The sequence below is a fragment of the Petromyzon marinus genome, chromosome 3 (assembly GCF_048934315.1).
Source record: "Petromyzon marinus isolate PM22_M1 ecotype Great Lakes invasive population chromosome 3, UKy_Petmar_22M1.pri1.0, whole genome shotgun sequence".
Lineage (NCBI taxonomy): Eukaryota > Metazoa > Chordata > Hyperoartia > Petromyzontiformes > Petromyzontidae > Petromyzon > Petromyzon marinus.
Window position 1 is genome coordinate 7,401,281 of NC_133669.1, and position 14,683 is coordinate 7,415,963.

Consider the following 14,683-nt stretch of genomic DNA (forward strand, 5'->3'; position numbering starts at 1 on the left):
CCACCAATGATGGCCGTGAGCGGGAATCGAACTCGGGTCGCCGGGTTCGTATCACGGCGCGCTAAGCGATGCACTGCCGCTCCCCACAGTACGTGTACACACGGACACACACAGACACACATACACGCGCAAAGCACAAACACCAGGGCACATCTATGCGAAGAATGCCTCGCAATAGCGGCAGAGCGGAGGACTTCATGTACGCGCATTGAACTTGAGTGTTTGTTGCTCGTGAGACCGGGAGATCGATGATCGATGTTCGGTCGCCGCGTTGAACGGCATCCGTCCGTGGATTTCTCACTTGACAGAGTGTGGGGGGGGGGGCACGTGAAGGCTGCTGTCATCTTCCACTCCGTTGTATTTGAGCGGTGCATTACTAAGGCAGCTGACAAACACCGGGGTTTGTTTTAGTGTCCAGGTTAAAACTTGCGAATATATTTTTTTTCTCTCCCAGAACGGCTACCTCACAAAGATCATGGGAATACCAGGACAGGTAGCAGTCCTCAATTGATTTTAGCCACGGATGGGATTTGAACTCAAGTCATCGAGTTCATAGTGTCATTGCACGAACCACCGCACCACCAGTGCCCGTACGTATGTGTGAAAAGAGAAAGATCCCCCGTATAGCCTTCAACAGACTTTTGTGGTAAGTGCTGTTAGCGAGCACCTATGAAGGCTGGTACTGTCTTTGTCTCCACAGTGCTGATGTTAACACACCGCGCCAGATGCTCATTTGAGGATGAGTCGACCTAGGGGAGGCCCAGGACTGGTTCAGATATCCGACAACGATGTTGACCATGAGCGGGAGTCGAACTGGGGTCGCCAGGTTCGTAGCACAGTGTACTAACCACCACATTACCGCCTACACATACATACAGAACACAAAGACAGACAAATAAACACCCACGCATGCACGCGCACACCACTCCAGACACAACTAATGGCTCCATCAACAAACTGTAAAGTCATTCAAGTGGTGTTGTCTGTGTCCTGGAGTTCAACGGGCAAAGTACAATAGAGTGGTGTTTAAACAAAGCAAGATAAGCTTGAGCTCAGGAAGCCGATGTTTAAGGAGATATGTTACATATCAGTAAGGGAAAGGAGCAGGAATGAGTCTCAGCTGAAGTTACTAACATTATCGAGAAGGCAAGAGAGGCAACAGATCAGTTTGGGCTTGTGTTGAGAATAAAAGATGCAACTCGAAGGGCTATGCTACCGTTGTTTAGTTTGGTGTCATTCCCCCGCACCTCCGATCAGCACGGTTGGCTACGTACGGTGCGAATGATGTTCAACATACATACGTACAGGGAGTAGAGGGAGGCCGAGGGTGAGATGGAACGATACGGTGGAAGGATATGATGAGGTTAGTGGATGTGACTGGAGAAGAGGCACCCTAATAGATTCCACTGGGCATATGGAGAAAGAAAATGCGGTCCACACAACCGCCCCCGAGCAGTAATGGAACTTTTGGCGTTTGAGAAAGCAGTGTGCGTGAGACATCGTTATATGCGTAACGCGGTTGCTTTCGCGCCTTCTCTGTTGGAAAAGGCTCCTTGTCAAAGTGGATTCCGTGATGTTATAACCTTACACAGGGTTACATTTTCCTTCAACAACAAATGGCAACCGATATGTTTCAACTTTTGGCAATCGAGACAAAGCAAATAAGCAGTGTAACATTCAGATGAATAGCTTCTGATATTTTTTTTGGGGGGGGGGGTTTAAACAGTTGACCCATGTGAATGGTCCCCATTGCTGAATGTGGTTGTTTTTGTTGTCTGGCACGACAGTTTTGAGCCTTTGAAACCTCACATCCAAAGACTGCATCTGACTTGCGTTTTTTCTGTGATCCGCGTGTCTGCCCTGCTGCCTCTCAAATGTCTAAGATATCGAAACGTTGTGCTAAAAAGAGAATCATAAGTGTTCATCCATATTTGTTGTTCTTAGACCAAACACATTTGCCACCCTGAATTCGCTCCATCTCATCAGATCTCTGAAGATAAGCGGGGGTTGGGTTTTGCACGAGCTGCCATGAGAATATTGTACCGCAACCTAGCAGACTTCAGAACTATGAGGGTGCTGGTGAAAATGTGTAATCAGCAACAAAACTATTTTATGCAGGGGCGCATTCTTGAAGTAAAAAGGGTGTGAGAAGGCCGATGATGAGAGACATTGACATGACAACGCGAGTCCCGAGCGCTATGGCGAGCAGAGCCACGGGGAAATTTGCCCAGACGCAGCAGCACCAAACAAGGGCACGGGCGTCTGAAAATGAAGGGATGAAAGAGCTGGACGTTTTTTGCCGCCACAGGCGTTGAGCGTGAGCCGTAGAGAAGCTCCGTGCGAACTTACCACCGACTTCTCATCGGTTCCGGGAGCAGAGCTCGCTCGCCTCTGGGCCCTTGGCACGGCAGAATCCCTCACGCCAGTATTCCGTCGTTATTTGCGAGGGCTACGTTCTGGAGATGCCCGTGAAACAGGACATTTCACGGATACTGATATTGGCCTACGAAAACCGAGATTTAAAAAAAATGAATTACCTTGGATAAATACGTATAATAAGCTATACATGGAATTTATCATAACACAGAAAATTTGGTTATAATAATGAAAGTAAATCAAATAAAATCTAGAAGTATACAATAATTGTTTATGAACGAATTTCCCTTTATCTTATCGCATTCTCTCTCATCACTTTATTTCTCTCTCTCTCTCGCTGTCTGTCGATGCAGTCGTGTAGAGTTCCAGATGCGATTCGCGGATAGCCAAAATATCGCGGGTAGCAAGTTCGTGAATAACGAGTGAATGCTATACTTGACCACTGGCTCACCGGACAAATGTCATGGAAGAGTGCACGTTGGAAAATTTGCCCACGCACGAATCGGCTGATAGAATAAATGGCCAGTTCAAGTATTTGTTTAGCTTCGCCGGGTTATTCGAATAGTCGGTTTCGACTGTACTCTGAACATTCGCCTTCTTGTGTTTTATCCCGTGTCTGCGTCATCTGACTCGAAACGAATGCCGTCGACTGGTTAATCCAATATTTTCGACGTCGCTTGAGCCCCACGATTCCACGTGCTGGGATTACGACTCGCTTTTTTGTCTTCCAAAAATTGTCCGATGTTTTGGTAAAAACTAAAATTGTCCGATGTTTTGGTAAAAAGAAAAAATTGTCCGATGTTTTGGTAAAAACTAAAATTGTCCGATGTTTTGGTAAAAACTAAAATTGTCCGATGTTTTGGTAAAAACAAAAATTGTCCGATGTTTTGGTAAAAACTTAAATTGTCTGGAAATTTTACGGGATAGATAAAAATGTGAAGATGGATTTTTAGCCATGCCCCCCCCTCCCCTACTTTCACTCATCTGCATTGACCAGTATGGTGAAGTTTACTCTTTGGTTCTTTCGGTAAAGTCACGTATGTAGAAAAATTAAATAAAAAATAGTGATATATTATTTTTTTATTTTATTTTATTTTTCTACCGACGTGACTTTACTGAAAGAACCAAAGAGTATGGATTCCTGTAGCCACGAAAACTGCAAATCAATGGTGAAGTATGGTCAAACAGGCCCATTGACTGACATGGCATGGGGAGTCCTGCATCCAACAGTGGATTCACAAAGGGCTGTATATTATTATGATTATTAAATGCATTTAATATGTTTAGGTCGAAACAAACTACACGTAATGGATCCCATGGATTCGTAGACAGTCACAATCAGGACGCTACTGCAAAAACAACGCATAAATCATCGCACGCGGCACCATTAGTGGGACCATTCAAAGGAAACAATTGGGTTTTGCAAAATGCCAAAATTACTCAACTTATACAAATAAATGTTGTTTCAAGTATTGCTTAGGTATTCTTCCCTACTTCTCACTGGGAGCCCCGTGATAGATGTGTGTGCTCCAGGCTCAAGGAGGTATTTTAAATGTGTCCACTCATTGAATTATGCGCACAGCGCTTGCAGTCTTTCTGTTGCAATCTTTCCTTGTTAACATTATCTCAGTATCAATCTCCTTGTCAAAGCACCGCGACGCCTTAGCAGCGCGCTGAAACGCCTCGGGTACACGCAGCCTGTGTTCGTTGCTCAGCAGCGGCGATTACAAAAAAAAAAACCTCAACACGTAAAATGTTACATTTTTCTATCTGACACACTTTATTACCGATGCACTGGGGGTTTTTTTTCGTTATTTCTTTTTTCTCTCATGAGAGTGCACTTACTTACTTACTTAGCGGTTGTACCAAATTACAGCGCGAGTTGCAGAGGCCAGCCTGCGTGTAGCACAATCGTCACCGTGGCGCTGCGTGAGCCGCAGTTAATTGAGGAAACCGCTTTTTAAGTAATTTGTCACATTCTTCGACGTAGCTTTGCTTTAAAATTAGCGCACATTGGAGTGGAAAGAAATAACTTTTTTTTAATTCATTACACTTGGCATCTCGTGCCAAATTAAACGAGGGGCTATCGCATTAAAAAAAAAAAGTTACTTTTTTGTTCTTAGAAACCCAAATTAAACTTTATAGCACCCTTCACGGCCGGCAACGGAGCACAACAATGCTCTCTTCGTCGAGATGTTAACGTATTGCATTACTTTCGCGATCGTGGGGTTTTTATTTTTTTATTGAGCCTCGCGGATTCGTAAAAATTCTCTGTAGGTGAGATCGGCGTGGTGGCAAAAGAGGCAACGCTCGGCTATAGGAGGAGGATTTTAACACAGGAAACGGTGTTTTTGGGTGGTCTTGATTTTATAAATAACACGGCTGACCTCGGAGAACAGCGGTTGGTGGTCAGGAACATCTCGTCGTGTGGCCAAACAACCACCGTTGTTCCTTTTGATCAGCGTGGCCCGTGAGGGGTCAGGGTTTGGGGAAGGAGGAGGAAGAGGGGGGGGGGGTGGTGGATGCAAGGTTCGCTGGGGTTTTTAAGAGGCGGCTAAATGCCTTTTCCAGCTGCCGCCAGGCCCCCGTGCTCATATTTCCGCGGCAACACATTACTCAGGTCCCAGCGAGTGACATCGCCCCGCCGATCGCCCCATGAGAGTTGTGCTCCTCACGAGTTAGTCACAGATAGAGTAACCCTTTAACGACTCATTTCCAAAAAGCGCGCACACGCTCGCACACGCTCGCACACGCTCGCAACACGCGCACAGAAAAAAATAAATGTACTCGCCACGTCTGGAACAATAATACGGATCACCAAAGTAAATATGCGGCTAGTCAGTTTTTTATTATTATAAATTTTCACAAAGAGTTGGCATATTTAACAAAAACAAATTGCACTGGCCGAGTATTCTGGAAAAGTAAATTATGCACAACATGCATATTTTATAAATTACACATTTAAAAAAAGCCCACTGGATTACAACAAAATACTAGTCTGAGCTATGACATGATTAATGAATTGTGAAGTGTTTGAAAATATTTACCGTGCCCAATGCATGCACAGTATCTATGAAAATATATATTCTTTGATAGAATGTTTCAACGTTGACCCTTAACATAAATGCATTAATTCTGTTTTATGACTCAATGTGTTTAAGCTTTCAGTCGCGGGATATTGTCTCGATGAAAAATTTATTAAAGGTTGACTCTGGCGTATTCATGCACATAGAGTTAGTTCATCTGAAGGGAAAAACAATTAATCTTTTCACAGGCAACTTGGCAAACTTCATTTGGCTCCATGCACCCGTAGCACGTTTTGAGTAAGCTGTGGCCAGTTACACGTTTTCCAATGTTAACTCTTACGTTATGGCTAAAAGCATCCAAAAAACATCGAATAGTTCCACAAAATGTTGGCTTAATTATGAAAACATAAATACCAACACACCGATTGGTCTGAAGAACAACGTTTTTAATCGGTGCATATTACCTGCTCTCACATGTGAATGGCACAGATGGAAACTGACAAATTAATTAGGGAAAAAAGCTTAAAAGTACACAAAGAGGCACGGAGAGATGCATATTTAAAATTACACCGAGAGACGGAGATGTGGAACACATGGCAGGAGGGCAATAAACATAAATTAGATACATCATATCGACTTTGATTTAAAGCTTTCGTGACTGCAGGGATTAATATTCTTGGTTCTTTCGGTAAAGTCACGTAGAAGGGAAACAATAAAATAATAAAAATATAAAACAATAAAATTCTCACGACGTTTCGACATTCAACACAAGCAATCATCATCAGGTGTGATGATGATCATCAGGCGTGATGATTGCTTGTGTTGCAGTCGAAACGTCGTGAGAATTTTATTGTTTTATATTTTTATTATTTTATTGTTTCCCTTCTACGTGATATTACCGAAAGAACCAAGAATATCATATCGACTGTTCAATGAAATAAGTTAGCTTTGGCCCGGCACATTGCTAGAAGGGGTGAAGTTCGATGGGCGAGACTGGTGACAGAATGGCAGCCAAAGGAGTGAAAGATGCCCGCCACAGAGATGGAACAGTGAGCGCAGCTCTTATTCGGGAGGGAGACGTGGTGCGTGGCATCGCAAGAAGAATCGGCATCTTTATTCAACCTGGAAGAATCCGATGAGCTACGAAGCTCTTCTTCACAGATGTCTAGATGAGTGCACAATAGAGAAAAGGTAAGCAAGTCACTAAAAATAAATATAACGTATATAAGTGTAGTGACATAGAATGAGTCACTAGAGTACGTAGCATGGGATGCTCGGAGAGAGGAGAATTATGGGTACAGCAGCCCGGTCTGCCAGTGAGACTCGTGGGCAGAGTCTGGAACCTTCTGATGAGAGCGAGAAGGGGGCGTGGCCGAAGGCAGAGCCTGGCCACGCCGGGGAAGATAAAAGGGAGGCTCCGACACTCAGTCGGGGCTGTCGTCTGGCAAAGGAACTCGTCGTGCTGCCGCCGTCCTCGTCTTCACCTCCTCGGCGTCGTTGGTCGGGTAGTGTACGTACCTGTGTAGGTATCCCCTGTGGCTATATGGACCGGAATAAATAGATGTGCCTCCAACTCTTGGTGTCTCTAGATTGATACACTGCATAAGTACAAATTGCACCAGACTTTGAGGGATGGCAACATTGCGGGGAGGAGGCCTTCATCCAATAGTGGAGAGACAGTGGCTGATGGTAAGGTCATGGCAGGGTTGCATGCAACGGTTGATAACTTTCTTCTTTCGATAATTGTTACGTTCCTTTGTAGAATTTAGTTTTCCAAAATCACTCCAACTTGCTCTCGCTCGCCGCCTCATTTCAGAATCAGAAGCTTTATTTCTACTAGAGAAATCCAACGAGCTATAACACTTTTTTTCACATGTCCAGTTGGGGCAGGTCAGAAAGTTACGTTTTTTCTCATTTTGATCCCGGGTTTGCCATCAGTAATTGCCTTAGGTAATTGTACAGAAACAAGCCAAACACGTCCAGCATAATTTATGCAGAGATAAACCCTACTGAGGTCAGAATAATACTTTAATGCACACAAACAACAATACGAACTTACAAGGTGCCTAAATGCGAGACACCTCTCAAGGCGCTGTACAAATAGGGGGACACGTGACTATGCAGAGAGTTTGAAGATGGGTATTTCTTGTTGTTTGTATTTAAGATAGAAAATAACAGACCTGAGAGGGAAATGAGACGGATTTCGGGCACGAGTGCATGTGAAGATATTGCATAGAGAGAGAGAGAGTAGAGAGTAGAGGGAGTAGAGACGGTCAGCCAGTGGCAGAAGAGCAATAGGGACGTCTGTGAACCTGGGCTTGTGCAAGGGGAAGCGCCTCTAGCAGTGCGGACTGCCAGGGGAAGGTAATTCCATACAGCGGAAACACGCCGCAGTAGTTTCAATATGAAACTCTACGACCATTATCCGTGCTAATCTACCCTAATGCCAAAGTAATAAGACCCCTGTGGTTGGAGTCGCTGGAGTGGTCCCTGGGTCTAGACTGCCTCCATGTGGCAGACGGTAGAGTCCGAGGCAAACGTCACTCACGAGGGGGGAGATTCTCCCCGTCGCACGCCCGACCGTCGCACGTTCACCTGAAACGCGATGACGTTCGGCAGGCGCGCGCGCGCGCTTAACGGCGGCGAAAGTGCGCATGCATGCATGTCGAACTTCTTTAGCACCGTACGTAGCCAACCGTGCTAATCGGAGGTGCTGTCGATTTGTTGTCATGAGTCAGAGGTCAGGTCAAGGGGTCACATCATGGCCAATGCTTGTTGATGCCTTCACCATTTATTCGCGATATGGCGCTGGTCCCCGCGACAGTTTGTAAATATATAAATTGTATCGGTCGCATGCAAAAGGGGTAGCGGGCGAGACGGATTGACGCATCGCAAGACTGTGAGGGAATTTTGCGACGATGCGGGGAGGCCTTCGCCCAGCAGTGGATACATGATGACTGACGACGGCGGCGATGATGGATCAGAGTTGGAATGTGATTATACGAATCTGTTGACTTGAAATGCTTCATGAACTTAGGATGCCGCTCATTGATTGCGTGCTCCACTCGGGCACAGGTGTCGTAGGTGTCTGGACACCCCCAACATTTTTACACATGTCTGACAGACGCCCGTGTGTTGCACCCATGGTCAAAATGAAACATACGGTATGTTAGATACGGTTTTCCTATACTGCCGATGGTAATAAATGATGCCATGAATAAATATCAGGTCCCTCAGTTAAAGCGGCCTCCACTCACTCTGTTAGCATTCGCAAAGTCCGGGTCACTGTGCGTCTTTAATCTAACCATTCACTCAGAGGACAACTTTTTTAAGTTGTGGGTGTCCTACTAGTCTCTGATACTCGGCAGTTAGAGCGCTGATCAATCTGTAACTCTGTAAGGTTGTACCTTCTAACAAGGGCCGTTTCTCCCATCAGCGGAAACCTGGCCACTGCTGTTGCTGCTGATACTGGGGGTGTGCAGTGGACATAGGGGGCCTGTGAGTGATTCTCTGGGCCCCATTTGACACATTTCAAAGGTGGCCCTGAGGGGGTCCGTTTTAGTTACTCCCGATGGGGGCTCCAAGAGATCCTGAGAGCACTCCTTGTTTACCAAACCAGTGAGGGTAAGTGAGACGATGGGTAAAGCTGTGGGAACGTGGAAGCCAATTTGTGACCTACGGCTCATTTAAGGACATTGTCCTTCGGACACAATAATGATAAATGGATGAAATTTAATCACATCTGAAGAAGTGTCGCAGACTTTAGCCTGCTTACCTAATTCTCAAGTCTATAAGACTGTCCGGAAAGTAAGATGCATCACAAAATGTATACGAATGGTGTCAATAAAGTTATACAAATCTGGGCACACGCAAAAACACCTACAAGATGCACAAGACGCACGAGCAACTTTTTCATCCAAGTACAGGAGAGGAGCGGGGCGGGGGGGTTCTTATATAATCAGGAGAATACGATAGTACTGGGACGAGTGTGATTACCAGGGCTTGCCGGGTGCCATAGGTGTAGGGCTGCAGGGTGTGGTCAGGAGATGGCAGTGCTGAGTTTCACCCTCTTGCACGTGTGGTGAGTTCTCTCTGGGTTATTTTCCTCCCGCGTGCAGCAGGCAAAAACTCTCGTTAATAATACAAATAATGAGACGTTTGTGACTCAGTGAAATTAAAAGATTTAGGAGTAAAAATTTATGAAAATTGAAATGAATTCATGTTTTTTTGTAAGATGGCTTTTCATGCCTTGAATTGTGGCTTTAATGAGAAAAGGCTGTACTCAGCATGTTATGATTCATAGAATCATCTATTAAAGCCGATTCTTATGCTCACGACACGTGCATCGTATTGTGTGAAATGAATTAGTTATTCGTGAGCAATTCCACAATCCCATGGTGGAGGCCAATTCCCTCCATAGGATGACCACTGTTAACTTACTCCAATATTATGCTAACGTTATCAAGCCATCAGTATGATAGCCTGACCCTGACCAGGATTTGAACTCGAAACCTTCACGGTTGTGAGTTAAGTGTTCTAACAACAGCGCCGCCTGGTCAGATATATTGTTTATTCTCAAATCGTCCAATTGAACATGTTTAAATACATTCAAACATGCGCGGGTAATTATCGTAGACTTTCGCCTGTGATCCAGGCAAACAACCCATAAAGAGAGAGAGGTGAAAGTGAAATTCAAAATAAAAACCATGATGTAATTATAATAATTACCAGCTCAAAAGCAATACGCCGAGCAAAATGATTCAACCTGCCCAGTATATGCGTCGTGTACGAGTGCGTGCACAGCGTTTTAACTGGGTGATGCATGTCAGCGAGTGTCTGATGAGTGGGGAGCGGTCGTGTGGTGGTTAGCGCGCTGCGCTATGAACCCAGCGACCCGAGTTCGATTCCCGCTCACGGCCAACACCAGTGACGATTATTTGAACCTATCCTAGACCTCCAATAGGTTGACTCAGCCTCAAATGGACATCTAGTGCGGTGTGTAGTAAACATCGCCACTAGAGAGATAAAGGTGGTCGGGCGTGGTGCTGGCCATCCACCGGTCCGGCCCTCATATAGGTGCTCGCTAACAGCACTTGCCCCAACAGTCTGTTAATGCTATACGGGGGATCTTTGTATTTGATCTGGAACATTATTGAAAGAAAACAGCCCCTCTGAACTTTGAAGTATCTTTTTTTTACTTTTAAGTGTAATTGCTGTCGAGTGGTGGGGAATAATTGACCACGCGGACCCATTTCGTGACAGAAATAATAGTGACTTTAGTTTACCAACGATTTTCGGAAGTGGGAAACTTTACAGCAGGCACGAGAGCCCAATTCAAGCAAAGTGGGAGGTCAGCCCAAGGGTTCCCCTGAGCAAGGCCTTGAATGAGTATTGGATAATGAAGCTTTGGCTGACAAGAAGATGTACGTCTATAGGTCTCTAAAGAAGACTACGCAGGTCTACGAAAATGTATGTAAGTCTATACAGATATACACACAAGTATATGTGAGTTATTGGGTCTCTCTGGTCTCTATGTAAGTTTATGGGCCTTTATGTAAGGACAGCGGATGGTGACGCGAGAAGAGGTACAGAATAGAAGTACATTGAAACGTAAAAACCCGAGCAGCAAAAATGGGACTTTCTGGTTTCCAAGAAAACGTTTTTTTTTATTACGGTTGCTGAGCACAGCCCCAAAGACCCAACGCCAAGCGGCCAGCAACAAAGAGCACCATTGGAGGTGTCATAAATTAGAGTTAATATGAAAGCCGATTGATGTAACTCTTTAATACGAAAGCTAAAATGTGTCACTTTTCACAAACGCTGGCTGCATTGAAGCTCGGGTGTTGTTGGATGTCCCCCCATTGGCTGTGCGTTGTCACTCCACCGCTCACGCACACCCCGGCAGCCACTGACCCCGGGATCAGTTGCTCCCCGAGGTCAATCGGCTTGGGTCTCAAATAAACAGGACGGTAATTACGCTTCGTGCTGGCCGGGGTCTCGTGTCCCCCCCCACTCCTCCCCCCGGTCGCCCTTCATCCCACTGCCACCTGACGTCGCCGTGCACGCACGCATGCACGGCAGCAAGACATCCTCTTCACAGGATGCAGTGCTGTTTGTTGCTGGCCGCTTGGCATTTTAGGTCCTATGGGGGGGGTGGGGGTCTGTGGTTAGCGGCTGTGATTTAATATATATGAATCAGGATGAGGTTCAGAAGGATAGTATATCTATGGAACAGTAAATGAGGCAATTTGGCAAGCCGTCTTAAAACAGCAGTAGCAACAACCGGGCAGGTCAAAGACGGAGGTTGACGTTTGTTTGCAAAACAAGGATTACGTAAACAAACAACCACGCTTTTTTTTTACGTGAGCAACGTTTATTCTCGTGGTCGCCACCGAAAGTTTCCAACGTGGTAGGTATAGTGTGTCTAGAAGGAATATCAAGATAAATTGATTTTCATAATGAAAGTATGTTCTAAAATCTAAATGTAACTTTCATTATATTCTGGTTGAACACTATGTACTTCCCAGGAGTGTCTGTGTAATAGGGCACACACTCCTGAATAGACTCACAGAAGTGGAAACTATTCTTGGGTCTGCCATGGTCAAACAAATTCTACTGAACAATGTTGGACCAATCGGTCATTAATTTGGTGATTAATATGGATTTCAATATATTTTTGTAATAAACTAGACCATTTTATTACTCTTTAATGGATTGCGATAATAACTGTTGGTTCCTCTTGCTATGACAACCTTGATTTTTCACAATTGTATTTAAAAATGTTATTTTCTTAACATTGCTGCGAATGCTAGCGCCTCTCGTGGCTGTAGTGGTCACGTGGACGTATGATTATCAGGGTAGCCCAAAAGTCAGGACATAGGGTTATTGTACTTATTTTAACAAATCACATGAGGTTATTTAATATAATTTTGATAAATGTTCAAACTGACTTCCATTAACATGAATGCATGCACGTAAATAGAAAAAATGATGGTTGGTGGTCAAGGGCAAACGATCGAATGGCAGCCAAAGGAGGAAGCATACCCAAGAGAACTTCCTCTGTGGAGATGAATCAATTAAATCAGCTGGGATGCAGGAGCTGGATGGATTGCTGCATTAAGAGACAGTGAGAGATGATGGCGTATTGGGAACCCTTCATCCAGCAATGGATAGATCATGCTTGATGATGATACTGATGGTGAAGATGTGTCTGGGGTTGCCAGACTTAAACGTCTATCCTTACGCATGCGGAAAGTTCTAAGGTTATGTAGCAAATAGCCTAATAGCCCATTTGTCCCTTGGAGAGCCAGTGCCCAGAAAAGGTTCAATCTCTGTGCCTCGATGCTTTTTTTGTTGTTGCTCAAAACCGAAAGCAACAGATACTCGTTTTTTTAAATAATTATTTTGAACTCACAGTTGATTGAATCTCTCGTTGAAAGTGGATCCCCGCTGGATTAAAAAGTTCAAAATGCCGATCAGCTCAAAGTGCACAATCTGTCAGTGGTCCTAGGCACACGACGGAGCTGGATTAAACTACCTTTGAAATGTTAGGACAAATACGACGAGATGGAGCGTAGCAAAGGGGTCAGATCGAGATGGCTCCCTAGGGAGTGAGGGGCACTTTAAAGACGATCTGATAACGTGTCACCTCTCTGCACCATTCATTCTGGCTTTCAAAACATCTGCTGCTTCTTTCATCTTTCGGTCTCGATAAATAACTTCCAGACTATCCCACGCCCTGTATCACTAACCCATGCAAAATGTCATTATGCGCACGTGTCAGTAGGAATTTTTTGATATTTTTTTTGCCTCATCTGATTCTGATTTTCAACAAACGCACTTGTATGATGGTTCGTGTGAATTCCGCAGCCAGAATAATTCGCCTTGTGTGTTGAAGCTGTATTAAAATTCAGGAACTTCATGAGATTTCAGATGACAAATATTCCGACTTTTATGCGGAACACACTTTCAGGTTATTTTTATATATGTCTGTGCTGTGTAGTTTTATACATGAAATGGTCTACATCCACTCCACGATGAAATGCTAATTTTCACGATTTAGAATCACGACCTGGCAGTTGATGAATAATAATACATTTGTTTTTGTTCATACTGCATAATATATACAGGGTGCTTCAACAATACCACAAGACATGTGCTGTTGCCTCCGGGCTCTGGAGACCACCTGGAGAAGATTCCAGGCCACGTGTTGACAACGATGGCGAACAAGTGGAGACTCTTTGACTTTTTGAAACTACTAACATACATTTGTTATCACGTTACAGTGTATATCCGTTCTTTTTCCATTAAAAACGATATTATTGCTTTATATATATTTTTTATTATTTTGTTGTTTCCCTTCAACGTGACTTTACCGAAAGAGCTAAGAATATAACGAGTCACATTTTAGTGATAAAAAATGTTTGAAGCACCCTGTACCTTTCCTGACTGATGTTTTGATTAACGTTTTTCCGTATTGTTTATTCCACTATCCTAAAGGTAACATTTACATACGATCTGCATACCATTTATCACAAAACCGAAAAACATAACCAAATATTACACACACGCACAATTCGATGCAACTGTTGACATCATGGGATATAATATAATCGATGATTGGTTGCATGTTTGTAGTAATTTAAGTTCGTGTATATGTTGAAAATTGCTAATTGAACTTGGAAGACTGGTGCAGTAAAAGTGGGGGCCGCCCCCACCTCCCACCACCATTGTTGTATTGCTCACCCCCACCCCCCTCCTTCCATGCCCGTCATTAAAAAAGCGGTTAAAAATGAATAGGATGCTCGTGAATGTTATTCTACTTTGTAGATTATTTGTTTGGGTACATCCTTCCCCCCCCTCCTCCCTTGCCTTCCCTTCTCCCAAAGATACCATGCTCCCATACGTTAGTAGGGCAGTGAGCCCACCGTTCCCCCTTTCTCCCGCCCTGTGAGCACCTGGCCTCGGGATTTCATCCGCAGAATATATGCCACCCCTTTTTTATCGCTCGCACTCTATACCGGGCTCTTGTTCAATATATATTTTTTACAAATTATACATGACTAATATTAAAAATATATATATTTGTTTCCCACCCTATATCAACACACAATTGTAACTGCCAATTGTATAGAATGCATTTTAAGTTTTTTTTGTGGCGACCCAGGTCATTATTGCAAATGAGACTTCGTCCTGGTCTCTTTGATACAGTGCACCTGGCTTGGCACAGGCGACGTGGTGCCGTCACCGTCGCTTAGTGGCGAACGGCGGGTACTGATATT